The following is a 16,252-nucleotide window of genomic DNA, read 5'->3' on the forward strand; positions in this document are numbered from 1 at the left end:
AAAACATGTGTTCCCGAATTCTGTTCAAGGTCTTGTAGAACCCCAAATGATCCCCTACCGCCGAATCGTGGAAATATCTGAGTGCCATGCTAACTCGTTCCTGTGGAATACAGACCTTCCCTTCACCACGGTTGTCTTCCCCTTTACACAAGACCCCCCCCCACCCCACCCCCCGAAGACCTCGCCATCCGCCAACTGCTGCCGAATCGGTCCCCACCCGGGGTCCTCGGCCTGTTTGCCGGCTAAGTCGCAGAAGAAGCCGGGTGTCTCGGAGAGAAGGAAATTGACCCCCAGATCCGGCTCCACGTGGCCCTTGCCTTCCCCAGACTCTGCCGCGAACATACGGATAAGAGCGTCGCCAATTCATTGTCTCTGCCACTAATATGGCGAACCTGGAGATAAGTCTCGTCATCTTAACTTCGGTATGATTTTTAGCGATCTTATTAATCAAAGTTTAAGGGCTGGCACTGGCCAAGTAACTCACGGAGGCTCATTGGTTTCAGTCCAGTTGTATTGCTCACCTGTTCTCCAGATAGGGTTGTGTAGTTTATGTCTCAGAAAATTGTCTGCTCTTGATGTGTGTTGTGTTAGAGATAACTGGCAGCGGTCGACGCTAGCATACTGGGAGCAGAGCACCACGGTGGCAGAGAGATATTTGAGGCCATGTCCTCTCCTTTACATCTTGGGTTATGTTGTCACTTTTGCGTGATTCCATCTTTCCGGTGCTGAACTATAGCATCCAAAGTTCAATTGCATTGCCATGTTGAGTATATTTCTATGTCATTCTCTGCCTCGTGGATCTCTTGTATTGATTTGAATCCTTGGTCTGCTCGCGTCTATCGCCAATTCACACGAAATATTGAAGCAACCTTATTTTAAGGGTATTGTCATATAGTCATGTTCTAGTTGTAATCATTCTAAGAATATTGTTGATTAATCAACTAAGTAAGTAAATTTGAAGGTCCGTTTAGTCAAACTTAAAGGACCCCCTTAATTGTTTTAGTCATTTTTATACAGTTTTGTTTAGGAAAGTTGGCAAGCCGAACGTTAAATATCTGTATTCTTACGCTTAATCTGTTTCTCCCCTGATTGCAAGTAGTGAGAGTTCTGCTATGAATTTTATGGACATTTGTGCTATTTAAGTAAAGCTTTACCTAAGTATATATACCTAGTCATATTCAAATTTCAAGTTTTACGGGTCTCGTTCCACTTAACGAAATTTATTTATTATTTGTCCAACTGATCTGGCCTTGTGATTTTATAATGCTTTTGATTGTAATAAAATATGTAGCAACTACAACGGATTACTATTGTGATTTTGGAGTGTCACTACCATACCCCATATCACAGAGGATGAAATGTTTCATGAAATATATGAAAACCTGTTTTTGATACATTGAACGATTAAGAGGGTGGAATATAGGATGTAATGTTTTATGAAAGTATTTCAGTGCGAAAGAGTTTTTAAAGCGAAATCTATGAATATTGTGTTATTGAAAACTACGTGTTTCACTGTTTTTGGAACTACAACCTCCAAGAAGGTGCAATAGGGGCACAGGTTTCACTGACCCATAGCCTTCCAGCCCAACCTGCAAAGTATACGGACTTGAAATTTGATGAAGGTGTAAATCTTACGCTGAAAGCATCATTTAAGAAGAGATTGTTCGAAATTTCACTCCTATGGGGGTGAAACATGGGTTGAAAGTCTTTTTTTTTAAATATGTCCCTATGTCCCTATTGAAGCTATAACTACAAAACTACGAAAATTGACATTTGGTGTCTCAGTCAGATACAAAAAAGAAACAGGTTTTTAGCATTTTCCGAAATTCTTCCATTGGGGGATAAAATAATTAGTGAAGGTTTTTTGAAAATAAATCATTATTAAAGAACTACTGAAGCATTTTTATAGCTACATCTATGAAAATAGGTATTTGACATCTCGGTTGGATGTAAAAAAAAATGTGTTTCGTTGCTTTTGGAAATTTAACTCACTAATAGAGTGAAATAGGGGATGTAATGTTTTATGAAATATTTCACTATGAGAGCATTTTTAGAATTAAATGGATGAAGATTTGAATTTGGCTCCTCGGCTCTAAATAGAAGAATACGTGTCTAATTGTTTTTGAAAACCCAACCCCTAAAGGGTGTGAGATGTTTCAGAAAATGGTTCATTATGAAAGGATTGCTAAATATATCTGACAATTCGTATTCGGCTAATATGTTACAATTTTTAAAAACTACGTGTTTTTCTGGTTTTGGAACTTCGAGCATAAGGGGATGAAAATTTTAATGAAATATTTATTGCGTTATATTAAAATATTTTAAATCTGCATCTATGAAAACCGGTATTTCACTTCTCAATTAGATATAAAGAAAAATGCGTTAGGGAATGAAAGACTGTACGGAGATATCACCACAAGAATACAAACGGCTTGATTAACAAAAACCTTGGACTCCAGCTGTCAGCATTGCTTTTTGATCATTCAGTAAAAGACCATGCTTCAACGGCGCTAAGTTTAGAAAGTGTTGCAGTTTATAAAAGACATAAAAAAACGATTAAAGAAAAAAATTCTTTGCAGACCATGAACGGTCTACGCAAGTAAAGAAGCGGATGATAAGCTAGCTCTTTATGCAAATGAGTTGATCAGTTTAAGTTCCGAGACATGTCATGCAGCAGGAACGGAATCCTATAGTTGCTACGATTGGCTAAAGGAAAAGTTTTGCAGAATCACTCGAAATCACTTCTGCAAGTGGCTAAGAATCTCGTAATGAATAAAAATTCTGTACTGAGAATTCCAAGGTGGGAGATGCAAGATTCCCCCCCCCCCTTCCCCCTCCTCACAATGCTATCCTTCTTTACCTACAGCAAAAAATAAATAAATAAATTAATAAATAAAACTAGAGAAATTTCTACTGTGAAACTATTTGCATACAAGAGAACGGCCCTTGAAATTTAACTCTTCAAAGTTTTAAGCCCTGCTCATTCCGGATATTGATTAGAAAGTGTTAATCCACATGTGAAACCTGAGTATATAATCCCTGTGACATTTGATCAACGGTGTTCCATAAGGACAGGTTCTCATTCAAAACGTTCGAAAATTCAATTTCTTTGTAGTTGCATTTTTTAAAGGTGTACTTGTCTAGACTCTTGGAACAGAAAGTTTTTTTTTTTTAATCCGTGCTTTACAAAAGTTTCTACAGTCCATTGTTTGAAGCAGTGTCACGGCTGCCATGAGCCGCGCGGGGTACCCGCCATGTGTCCAACGCCTTGTCACGGTTCGCGCGGCTCCCCCTGTTGGAGGTTCGAGTCCTCCCTCGGGCATGGTTGTGTGTGTGTTGTCCTTAGCATAAGTTACTGTAAGTAGTGTGTAAACATAGGGACTGATGGTTCAAATGGCTCTGAGCACTTTGGGACTTAACATCTGAGGTCATCAGTTTCCTAGAACTTAGAACGACTTAAACCTAACTAAATTAAGGACATCACACACACCCATGCTCGAGGCAGGATTTGAACCTGCGACCGTAGCGGTCGCGTGGCTCCCGACTGAAGCACCTACAACCGCTCGGCCACATCGGCCGGTCTATCATGTATTCTAGAAGAGTTGCAAGGTCGTCAGTGGCGCCTGTTCTTTCGAGAGCAGTTACTATCTTCATATCTATGGTTAAACGTTACCCAGCCATTGACCTTTGTCTGTGCGAATGCGCACAGGTTGCCGGAACTCTTACGGGAATCGTCACCTTAGTGTGAGCCAGTAATGAGTGGATGGACAAATACCTATTAAGTACATTACGTATGCGGATTGTGGACGGTTGGGGATGTGAGTCTCACGGGAAGCGTGCGAGGGATAAATTCCTGCAGTCGTGCTGTTCATGTGTGCCCTCGATGGCTCAGATGGATTGAGCGTCTGCCTTGTAAGCAGGAGATTCTGGGTTCGAGTCCCAGTAGGGGCACACTTTTCAGCTGTCCCCATCGAAGTATATCAACAACACCTGTCGGCAGCTGAGGGTTTCAATTAATTATCAGTTGTGAAGGTGATTCGATTAGCCCTTTGCCAGGCACTTAAATGTGTTTTGCAGGGTATCCATATAGATGTAGATGATAACTCGTCCCGTGTCGCACGTGCTCAAAATGATTCATACTGCAGAATGCATGCAAACATACTCACCGAAAATACGGACGAATATCAAGTGCAGGCTGCCGAGTGCTGCATATCCAGCTTTGACAGATCGGCTTTTCCTGCCAAGAAGAACAGGAAGTTGCTGTCTAGGAACAATCAGAGGTAGAGGAAGGGTTGATAAATACTCCTTGACTTGCAGACTAAACGTAAATAACGAAAATACATTTTTGGTAAAAATTGGTCAAAACATAATCGGTTGCCCTCCGTATTGGATTAGCTGTTTTGAATATTGAAAATCTGACTTCAGATTCGTTTTCAGCGACATTAAAAATATATATGTAACACTCAGTTCATGCAAATCGAAGTAATAATATAACTAAATGTTTTCCCTAAACTTTGAACACATTTTTTTCGGGTAACTATTTTCTCAGAACGGCATGCAGCATAAATTAAAAGTGGTTCGTTCTCTTAACATCTACCTCTGACCCCTAAAAGTAAACACTTTTCTTAGGAACTTATAGCTATAATATGACATTTGTTAATATTAACTAATTTTTGTGTAGGCATAAGGAGTGAAACAAACCCTCAAAAATCGAACTCAAAGTTCGAATTAGCACTGTATCGTTAAATTTAAGGTTGTTTCATTGCGGTTAGGTATATGCTCCCATAAATTTTATGTTTTATCGACTGATGTTATCCATTTTCAATTTCAGAGGAATAATGTAGTATCAACTGATGTTACCCATTTTTGAATTCAGGTAACATATGAGGTGCCACACTGCACGCGCTCTGCGTACTCCAGTCTCGCAGGCCCTTGATCAAATCATAATTACGGGCGCCATTTTTTATTGAAAATCTAAAATTAAGCTCATAGTATTATCACTCGTAATTCCCAAACAGATCTTTCGAATGTATTTTCATTGTCTCAAAAAGAATTTCAAATGTACCCTTTTTTGCTCATTTGTATGAGAACCTGGCCGTAACGCCGGAATATAGTCACGAGATTTTTTTTCAGAGACGCTGTACGTTCGCGAGAAGACTTTCGTTCTGCGCGTGTCGAAGGACATTCCTCAGATATTACTGTGTGTGTGCTACTCAGTCGTGCCATTTAAGTGTACATCTTTGCATAGTTTTCCTTTCACGATGTAAACAGTGTTCCGCTTAGTTGCTAACTGGCCAGTGAGTGGTTCCGAAGGTATCGGATGTGCGGTGCGTTCGGTCTGCTAGGACAACAGCAGACTAGCGTGGTGCGATGGCAGAAGCAGACACTGAGGGAGCTAGCTGCTGGGACGCCAGCGAACAATTTATGCCAAGTAAGACGAAGAGGACTATTCTAAAATTACGAGCCGTCTCAAAAGTGTTTACCATTGGTAAATCTTGCTGTTGAGTCTGACAAAACTGGCAGTTTTGCCTAGAGATACATTAGAGAGAGCTACAGGAAATCCCCCCACCCCCCTCAATGAATTTTTGGTTGTGATGACAGGCCGATTGGTAGTGTAGCCCGAGATCTAAGTTAGGTTGGAAGGTGGTAATTTGATTGAGAGTTGTTTACGCCAACGATTATGAATGCCGACTAAACGTTGTGCGAGCAGATTGCCCTGTAGCGTAGCCTAGCGTTTCCGTCCGCGCCACATTTAACACACTTTCTCTAACTGTGTACAAAAGTCTCACAACAGCCACGATAACTACGTTTCTGGTGGGGGGAGGGTAGAGTCCACTATGTAACTTTCACTGCAAATTTTAGTAACCGCATAAACTAACCGAAATAGAAGCGTCATTTTAACTATATTTCCTTTTGTGGGAAAATAATGGTTCTCCTCTTTTGGCAGCAACTGTAATATGTAGGCGACTTATTAGTTTTTTTTAAACTCTGAATCATGATCTCAATAGACGCAGTGCTTTTTTTACGTTACTTGATTTGTGGTCTATAGTAAACAATGCAACGAATTGGTAAATTCTTTGAAGTTTCACGTGTGTTACATATACGACGTCTGCAATGTTCGTAAGGCCAAGTTTGCATATATTCGGTGTCTGTTTTTTTGGCCATGTACTGTATAATTAAGGGGAGGAGGATTACGTTCAAGGAGCAGTGCATTAGCAGTCTATGGAGAAATTGAGAATTTGGATCTAAAGAACGGCATGCTCGGGCAGTTCGTGCTATTCTGTTGACCACTGTGTAATTCGGACACAGTGATCATTGCCTCTCCCTCGTAACCAGGGGACTCGGGTGCTAATCCTGGTCTGGCACAAATTTTCAACAGTGCCCATTGACTAAAGTCTGTGCCCATTGTCAGCTAATGTCATTGTTTCGGTGTTAAATTGTATTTTGTTCACGATACGTAGTTTGGCTTTTTCATGGATAACAGCTTTGAAAAGCGTACAGGTTATATTGACATTTGCTCGTCGTTAGTCCAAGGCAACTATAGCGATTTATAAACACAGTTGTAGTTCGTATTAAGCCTACATACGTAATTGTGTCCTGTGTTTCTTTACCAAGAACTACTTCGTAAGTAATTCCCCTGTAGTGGTATTTTGTTTTAGTATTTTGTTTAAATATTTATAGACTGCAGGCTTGGATAAAATATGAAACACATGTCCGAAGTTCCTGTTGATACTGCAGATACTGTTTCATCCGTACTAGGGGCCAAAACATTTCATCTAATACAGAAGGACACAATTTGTCTCGAGATTTAGCAATTTTTCGTAATAGAGGCCTTGCTTCGATATATTTTTCTCTAATTCTTGTTTGGATTTAATCTTAAAACACACTAACTCTTCCACCACTTATTCGATATGTGGTTTTATCCATTTCGTAGCCTAGAGTTCCTAAACGGTCGATAATATTAATGATTTCCTTTCTCAATTATATTTTCTGTAAATCTCCTGTTTATGGTTATTGCTAACATGTTTCACGTTCTCACTTTTATTATTTTTATTTTTCTAGTTTTGTGCCTTGTAGCCAAATTTTCTTTGAATCTGGTTTCTAATTCTGAAATAGTAACAGTTGAAGGTCAAGAGAAGATTGCGGTCTATTTGAGGAGAGTGGCTTGGAGATTTTTTATAACAGACGTATACAGGTCATGGGGATCCTTACCTATATACATTTACTTCGAGTGTGATGTAGCCCATTCTCTTGTCATGATCTCGGCTGTATCGTAGCACATTGTCTCGGTTAGGTTGGAGATTTCTGTTGAGAGTTGCCGAAGTCAACGAAAGTGATTACAAAGTAAAGACTGTGCTAACAGAACGATCTGTAGCGTAGTCCAACACGTTCTTTCTGTCCTTTTAAAGCCTCTTTTAATTAAAAATAACTAAAGCTGCAAGATACAATCACAAAAACTGTATTACGTAATAGAGTAATCCCAGACTATTGTTGTGTAAGTTGTGTGCGTACACTATTTTTTTTGTCAGTGAATATACATTTTTTTACTCATTTGCTGGGTTTCAATTTTCCCCGTTTTCTGGCAAAAAACCTTTTCCTGTGAAGGGCCCATTAGCTTGTCGGTTATATTTGTGACATTCTCGACGGTCAGTAATTTCCTGATAGTCCATCCACCGGCGTCATTGTTAACATCGGATATAGATTTTAGTATTAGGAAGGCTAATATGAAGCTAATGCATAAGTAGGTCTAATAATTAATAAAAATAGGAATGCGGGTAAGCTACTACAAACAGCATAGTGAACGCATTGTTGTGGCCAAGATAGCCACGAATCCCACGCCTACCAAAGTCGTAAAAGTAGTCCGCAGATGATGAAGAAATTGATGAAATGTGTGATGAGATAAAAGAAATCATTCAGATAGTGATGGGAGATGAAAATTTAATATTAATGGGTGACTGGAATTCGACAGTAGGAAATGGAAGAAAAGGAAACGTAGTAGGTGAATATGGAATGGGGGTAAAAAATGAAAGAGGAAGCCGCCTGGTAGGTTTTTGCCCAGAGCATAACTTAATCATAGCTAACACTTGGTTCAAAAATCATGAAAGAAGATTGTATACGTGGAAGAGACCTGGAGATACTGCAATATTTCATATATATTATATAATGGTAAGACAGAGATTTAGGAACCAGATTTTAAATTGTAAGACATTTCCAGGGGCAAATGTGGACTCTGATCACAATATATTGATTATGAACTGTAGATTAAACTGAAGAAACTGGGAAAAGGTGGGAATTTAAGGAGATGGCACCTGAAAGAACTGACAGAATCAGAAGTTGTAGAGTGTTTCAGGAAGATCATTAGGGAACGATCTACGGGAATGGGGGAAAGTAATACAGTGTGATTAGGGATCTGAGTGGTGTACTGTCAAGGGGGAGGGGGTTCCTCAGGGATCAGTGTTGGGGCCGCTCCAGTTCCTTATTTATATAAATGATATGCCCTCAAGTATTACGGGTAACTCTAAAATATTTCTGTTTGCTGATGACACTAGCTTGGTAGTAATGGATGTTGGGTGCAACATTGACTCCGTTTCAAGTAGTGCAGTACATGACCTCAGTCCATGGCTTGTAGAAAATAAACTAACGTTAAATCACAGTAAGCTTCAGTTTTTACATTTTCTAACACACAATTCAACAAAACCTGACGTTTTAATTTCACAGCATGGGCATATGATTGGTGAAACTGAACGGTTCACATTCCTAGGTATTCAAATAAATAGTAAGATGTCGTGGAAAGCCCACGTTCAGGATCTTGTTCAAAGACTTAATACTGCCATTTTCACTATTGGAACGGTGCTGAAAGTGAGTGATACTTCGACAAGTAAATTAGTCTACTTTGCTTATTTCCATTCACTTATGTCGTATGGTATTATGTTTTTGGGTAACTCTTCCCATTCTAGAAGGATATTTTTGGCTCAGAAACTGGAGGTTCGGGCAAAAAGTGGTGTGAGTTCACGAACCTCTTGTCGACTTCTGTTCAGGGAGTCTGGGTATTTTGACATTGGCCTCTCAATATGTATATTCCTTATTGTCGTTTCTTGTTACCAATATTAGTTTATTTCCAACAATAAGCAGCTTTAACTCGGTTAATACTCGGCAGAAATCAAACCTCCATTTGGATCGGACTTCCTTAACTCATGTGCAAAAATGTGTGCAGTATACTGCTGCATCAATTTTCAATAAGCTGCCACTCGAATTCAAAACTCTTAGCAGTAATCCACGCGCTTTCAAATCGAAACTGGAGTGTTTCCTCATGGGTCACTCCTTTTATTCTGTCGAGGAGTTAATTGAAAAATTAAGCTGGTTCTCATTGTACTGCTGATAGCGTTTGCTTAAACTTATGGACTGATTTTCTCTCAGGTTCATGAACCTGTATTTCTATCTGTTATTACTTTTTTGTTGTAAGTTCATGTGTCGCCCTAACCGCCGGCTGCTTCACGTCTGCTGTGCAGCGAGCTACCTTAATTTAAGTATTAACTCTATTTTTCTTACTTGTCACTTCTTCTTCCGTGTGTTTTTGCTTTTAGGAAGCTTTAATTGTCGAGTGCTAGTAATAGTGTTACATAGATTTCGTGTTTGTTTTGAATACAGTCAGAGAGAGTCCTTGTAGTCAGCCATAGTGCCAGTAGTGCTAGTGTTTGTTTTGAATACAGTCCAGAGACAGGTAGTGCTATTTTCATTGTTTTCCACAAGAAGTGGTTAGCAATCACAGTTTAGTCAGTAATCAATCGCCTTTAGTGAATTAGCAGTCTACTTAAAAGTTGATTAAGTCTCTTCGGTAAATTGATTCCTTAGGATGGATAGGATGTGTGACTGCTGTGTACGGACGCTGGCCACTCTTCGCGAACAGCTGAGCGTGTTGATGGCCGCGGTCAGCCGTCTTCAGGCTGCTGCCTCGGAGTGTAGCGGCAGTGGGGAGTCTGGTGCGTCGCATGGTGCACCCCAGGTATTAGATGCTTCACCCACTGTCCCTGCTGTCGAGAGATCTTCGCGGGTACCGGGCGCGGTTGGGCCACCCTCTCCCCAAGGGGAGTGGCGGGTTCAGTGGCGTTCGCGGCGCACGAGGCGGAGGGTCAATGTGGAGGCTGGCCGTGTGGCATCGCCCGCTCTGCCTGTGAATGGACATGTGGCTGCTCCTTCAGCAAGGTCCGAGCAGGCACACGGGGGGAGGGGTTTATTAGTTATTGGGAGCTCCAACGTTAGGCTAGTGATGGAGCCCCTTAGGGAAATGTTATAGTTCTGGGAGGAGATTTTAATTTTGCTGGATATAGACTGGGAGACTCAAACGTTCATAACGGGTGGCAGGGACAAAGAATCCATTGAAATATTTTTAAGTGCTTTATCTGAAAACTACCTTGAGCAGTTAAACAGAGAACCGACTCGTGGCGATAATATATTAGACCTTCTGGTGACAAACAGACCCGAACTATTTGAATCAGTTAATGTAGAACAGGGAATCAGCGATCATAAAGCGGTTACTGCATCGACGATTTCAGCCGTAAATAGAAATATTAAAAAGGTAATAAGATTTTTCTGTTTAGCAAAAGTGACAAAAAGCAGATTACAGAGTACCTGACGGCTCAACACAAAAGTTTTGTCTCAAGTACAGATAGTGTTGAGGGTCAGTGGACAAAGTTCAAAACCATCGAACACTATGCGTTAGATGAGTATGTGCCAAGGAAGATCGTAAGAAATGGAAAAGAGCCACCGTGGTACAACAACCGAGTTAGAAAACTGCTGCGGAAGCAAAGGGAACTTCACAGCAAACATAAACATAGCCAAAGCCTTGCAGACAAACAAAAATTACGCGAAGCGAAATGTAGTGTAAGGAGGGTTATGCGAGAGGCTTTCAATGAATTCGAAAGTAAAGTTCTATGTACTGACTTGGCAGAAAATCCTAAGAAATTTTGGTCCTATGTCAAAGCGGTAGGTGGATCAAAACAAAATGTCCAGACACTCTGTGACCAAAATGGTACTGAAACAGAGGATGACAGACTAAAGGCCGAAATACTAAATGTCTTCTTCCAAAGCTGTTTCACAGAGGAAGACTGCACTGTGCTTCCTTCTCTTGAAGTCGCACAGTTGACAAAATGGTAGATATCGAAATAGACGACAGAGGGATAGAGAAACAATTAAAATCGCTCAAAAGAGGAAAGGCCTCTGGTCCTGATGGGATACCAGTTTGATTTTACACAGAATACGCGAAGGAACTTGCCCCCTTCTTGCAGCGGTGTACCGTAGGTCTCTAGAAGAGCGAAGCGTTCCAAAGGATTGGAAAAGGGCACAGGTCATCCCCGTTTTCAAGAAGGGACGTCGAACGGATGTGCAGAACTATAGACCTATATCTCTAACGTCGATCAGTTGTAGAATTTTGGAACACGTATTATGTTCGAGTATAATGCCTTTTCTGGAGACTAGAAATCTACTCTGTAGGAATCAGCATGGGTTTCGAAAAAGACGGCCGTGTGAAACCCAGCTCGCGCTATTCGTCCACGAGACTCAGAGGGCCTTAGACACGGGTTCACAAGTAGATGCCGTGTTTCTTGACTTCCGCAAGGCGTTTGACACAGTTCCCCACAGTCGTTTAATGAACAAAGTAAGAGCATACGGACTATAAGATCAGTTGTGTGCTTGGATCGAGGAGTTCCTGGATAACAGAACGCAGCATGTCATTCTCAATGGAGAGAAGTCTTCCGAAGTAAGAGTGATTTCAGGTGTGCCGCAGGGGAGTGTCATAGGACCGTTGCTATTCACAATATTCATAAATGACCTGGTGGATGACATCGGAAAGTCTCTGAGGCTTTTTGCAGATGATGCTGTGGTGTATCGAGAGGTTGCAACAATGGAAAATTGTACTGATATGCAGGAGGATCTGCAGCGAACTGACGCATGGTGCACGGAATGGCAATTGAATCTCAATGTAGACAAGTGTAATGTGATGCGAATGTATAGAAAGATAGGTCCCTTATCATTTAGCTACAAAATAGCAGGTCAGCAACTGGAAGCAGTTAATTCCATAAATTATCTGGGAGTACGCATTAGGAGTGATTTAAAATGGAATGTTCATATAAAGTTGATCGTCGGTAAAGCAGATGCCAGACTGAGATTCATTGGAAGAATCCTAAGGAAATGCAATCCGACAACAAAGGAAGTAGGTTACAGTACGCTTGTTCGCCCACTGCTTGAATACTGCTCAGCAGTGTGGGATCCACACCAGATAGGTTTGATAGAAGAGATAGAGAAGATCCAACGGAGAGCAGCGCGCTTCGTTGCAGGATCATTTAGTAATCGCGAAAGCGTTACGGAGATGATAGATAACCTACAGTGGAAGACTCTGCAGGAGAGACGCTCCGTAGCTTTGCATGGGCTTTTGTTGAAGTTTCGAGAACATACCTTCACCGAAGAGTCAAACAGTCTATTGCTCCCTCCTACTTATATTTCGCGAAGAGACCACGAGGATAAAATCAGAGAGATTAGAGCCCACACAGAAGCATACCGAGAATCCTTCTTTCCACGTACAATACGAGACTGGAATAGAAGGGAGAACGGATAGAGGTACTCAGGGTACCCTCCGCCACACACCGTTAGGCGGCTTGCGGAGTACGGATGTAGATGTAGATACTGACACGTTCCATGACCTTGAAGATTTGCTCCTCAATTTGGGCCTACGGAACTTGACATGCGCAGAGAAAGAGGGTAACAGAAGATATATTGAATTTAATTTATGAAAGGAGAAAATACAAAAATGCAGTAAATTAAGCCGGCAAAAAGAAATACTAATGTCTCAAAATGAGATCGACAGGAAGTGCAAAATGGCTAAGCAGGGATATCTAGAGGACAAACGTAAGGATGTAGAGGCGCATATCACTAGGGGTAAGATAGATACTGCCTACAGGAAAATTAAAGAGACCTTTAGAGAAACGAGATTCACTTGTATGCATATCAAGAGCTCAGATGGAAACCCTGTTATCAGCAAAGAAGGGAATGCAGAAAGGTGGAAGGTGTATATAGAGGATCTATACAAGGGCAGTGTACTTCAGGACAATATAATGGAAATGGAAGAGGATGTAGATGAAGATGAAATGGGAGATGACATACTGCGTGAAGAATTTGACAGAGCACTGAAAGACCTTAATCGAAACAAGATCCCGGGAGTAGGCAACATTCCATTACAACTACTGACAGCCTTGGGAGACCCAACTCTGACAGAACGTTACCGTCTGATGAGCAAGATGCATGAGACAGCCGAAATACCGTCAGACTTCAAGAAGAATGAAATAATTCCAATTTCAAAGAAAGCAGGTGTTGACAGATGTGAAAATTAGCGAACTATCAGTTTAATAAGTCACAGCTGCAAAATACTAACGCAAATTCTTTACAGACGAATGGAAAAAATGGTAGAAGCCGACCTCAGGGAAGACCAGTTAGGATTCCGTAGAAATACTGGATCATGTGAGGCAATACTGACCCTACGACTTACCTTATTAAGTAGATTAAGGAAAGACAAACCTATGTTTCTAACATTTGTAGACTTAGAGAAATCTTTTGACAATGTTGACTGGAATAGTCTCTTTCAAATTCTGAAGGTGGCAGGGGTAAAATACAGGGAACGAATTCAATTTACAATTTGTACAGAAAGCAGGTGGCAGTTATAAGAGTCAAGGGATATGAAATTGAAGCAGTGGTTGGGAAGGGAATGAGACAGGGTTGTAGACTATCCCCAATGTTATTCAATCTGTTTACTGAGCAAGCAGTAAAGGAAACAAAAGAAAAATTCTGAGTAGAAATTAAAATCCATGGATAAGAAACTAAAACCTTGAGGTTTGCCGATGACTTTGTAATTCAGAGACAGCAAAGAACCTAGAAGAGTAGCTGAACAGAATGAAGTGTCCTGAAGGGATGATATAAGATCAGCATCAATAAAAGCAAAACGAGGATAATGGAATGTAGTCGAATTAAGGTGGGTGATGCTGAGGGAATTAGATTAGGAAATGAGACATTTAAAGTAGTAAAGGAGTTTTGCTATTTAGGGAGCAAAATAACTGATGACGGTCGAAGTAGAGAGGATATAAAATGTAGACTGTCAATGGTAAGAAAAGTGTTTCTAAAGAAGAAAAATTTGCTAACATCGAGTATAGCTTTAGGTATCAGGAAGTCTTTTCTCCGAGTATTTGTATGCAGTGTAGCCACGTATGGAGGTGAATAATGGACAATAAATAGTTTGAACATGAAGAGAATAGAAGCTTTCGAAATGTGGTGCTACAGAAGAATGCTGAAGATTAGATGGGTAGATCACATAACTAATGTGGAGGTATTGAATAGGATACGCGAGAAGAGAACTTTGTGGCACAACTTGACTAGAAGATGGGGTCGGATGGTAGGACACGTTCTGAGGCATTAAGGGATCACGAATTTAATATTGGAGGGCAGCGTGGAGGGTAAAAATCGAGGAGGGAGTCCAGGAGATGAATACACTAAGCAGATTCACAAGGATGTAGGTTGCAGTGGGTACTGGGAGATGAAGCTTCCAGACGATACAGTAGCATGGTGAGCTGCATCAAACCAGTCTGTGGACTGAAGACAACAACAACAACATCAACAACAAGGTATTTGTGTGATGTGAAACCTTCAACAGAAGTGGGGCAGACAAGAGGGTTAGATTATATGTACTTTCCATTGAAATTGATCCATAATGGGGAGATACTCAATGGGAAAATAATATGCTAATTTACTATCCACAGACCGCAAATGGACTGATCATGAACGAGGAATGAAAATTTAGTCACACTTCTGATTGTACACGTATTATTTGACCCCCCTCTCTCTCTCTCTCTCTCTCTCTCTCTCTCTCTCTCTCTCTCTCTCTCTCTCTCTCTCTCTCTCTCTCTCTAAACACACACACACACACACACACACACACACACACACACACACACACACACACACACACACACACACACACTCTCAATCGCGCGCGCGCGCTAGTTCTAATAAATAATTCAATTCATTAATGGTGTCGGAAGAGATGGTTAGCAAGAAATCCTTTAGGCTCCTCGTAAACTGAAATGTCAGTAGTAAAGCTTTTTGTGGCTGCCGGCAAGTTATTGAAAACATTGTTCTCCTTAATGATGGAGACTTTCTTGCACCAAAGTAATTAACTTACCAATTTTTGTGGAGATTATTCACTTCTAGTTATGACTTCATGAAATGAGCTGTTGATTTGAAAATATTCATTTGTTTTTAAACACAATATTCACGGGGAGAACGTATCTTCCATCTCCACCATGTTAACTGATCTATTTATATGATCCTTATTCTAAGTTGTGTTATATTAACGGTAAAACACAAAACATTACTTACATGCATTTCCACTGTTTTCCAACAAGCTGACAATTTTTCATGAATAATATATTAATACTGAAATTTTTAGAAAAATTTTGAAAGAGAGGTTTTGCAGGCAAATTTCAAAAATAAAAAGACCATAGTGTTCATTATAATACAACTTCTCCATGGTTTTTAATTCCTACTCCGAAGTTTTCTTTTGTTTTCTTTACTGCTTGCTCAGCAAACAGATTGAATAACATCGGAGATAGGCTACAACCCTGTCTCGCTCCCTTCCCAACCACTGCTTCCCTTTCATATCCCTCGACTCTTCATGCCCTCGAGTAAGAAAACTGACCGTTAGAATTCCATGGTTCTGGGATAAATGGTTTGAGAGGAAAGGTACATTTAGTTAGAAAAGTTACGGAAAGTTTAAAGTTGCATTGCACTTAACGTCGTACATGCACTCATTTAAATTCATAGTTTCTTTCACTTTCCAATAGTATGCATGCTGTACAAAAACATAACATTTGTTTCATGATATTTACTTTTTTATTTCTTGCAAGTCTTCTAGAACTTCTCTCGAAAACTTTGTGGGTAGATCTTGGCATTTGTTTTGTTCAGAAACGTTATTACTGTAGCAAACAACTGACTACGAGACAAGAAAAAATGTATTCAATAGGTGAAAGCTCAAAAACTACGGGTAAAATGTCCCTAGGCTTATCATCTCAAAGAAGAGATGGCACAGAGAAACAAGTGGGCATGTCTTACATAGCAAGCTGCCATTTAAACCGACATTTTAGTACCTTCAAATAAGGATTTGGAATAAAATACTTTCATATTCGCACTAAGTGTAAATCAAACTGGTACAGTC

The 16,252-nt window shown here is 40.4% G+C and overlaps 1 non-coding gene across 1 annotated transcript; it reads left to right on the forward strand.

The window, feature by feature from the left end:
- The first annotated feature begins 3,876 nt into the window (after window positions 1–3,876).
- Window positions 3,877–3,951, forward strand: Trnat-ugu (transfer RNA threonine (anticodon UGU)). Its single transcript has one exon. It is a non-coding gene; the product is annotated as a tRNA-Thr (tRNA).
- The last annotated feature ends 12,301 nt before the right edge of the window (window positions 3,952–16,252 follow it).

Source organism: Schistocerca gregaria, unplaced genomic scaffold, assembly GCF_023897955.1.
Source record: "Schistocerca gregaria isolate iqSchGreg1 unplaced genomic scaffold, iqSchGreg1.2 ptg000281l, whole genome shotgun sequence".
Lineage (NCBI taxonomy): Eukaryota > Metazoa > Arthropoda > Insecta > Orthoptera > Acrididae > Schistocerca > Schistocerca gregaria.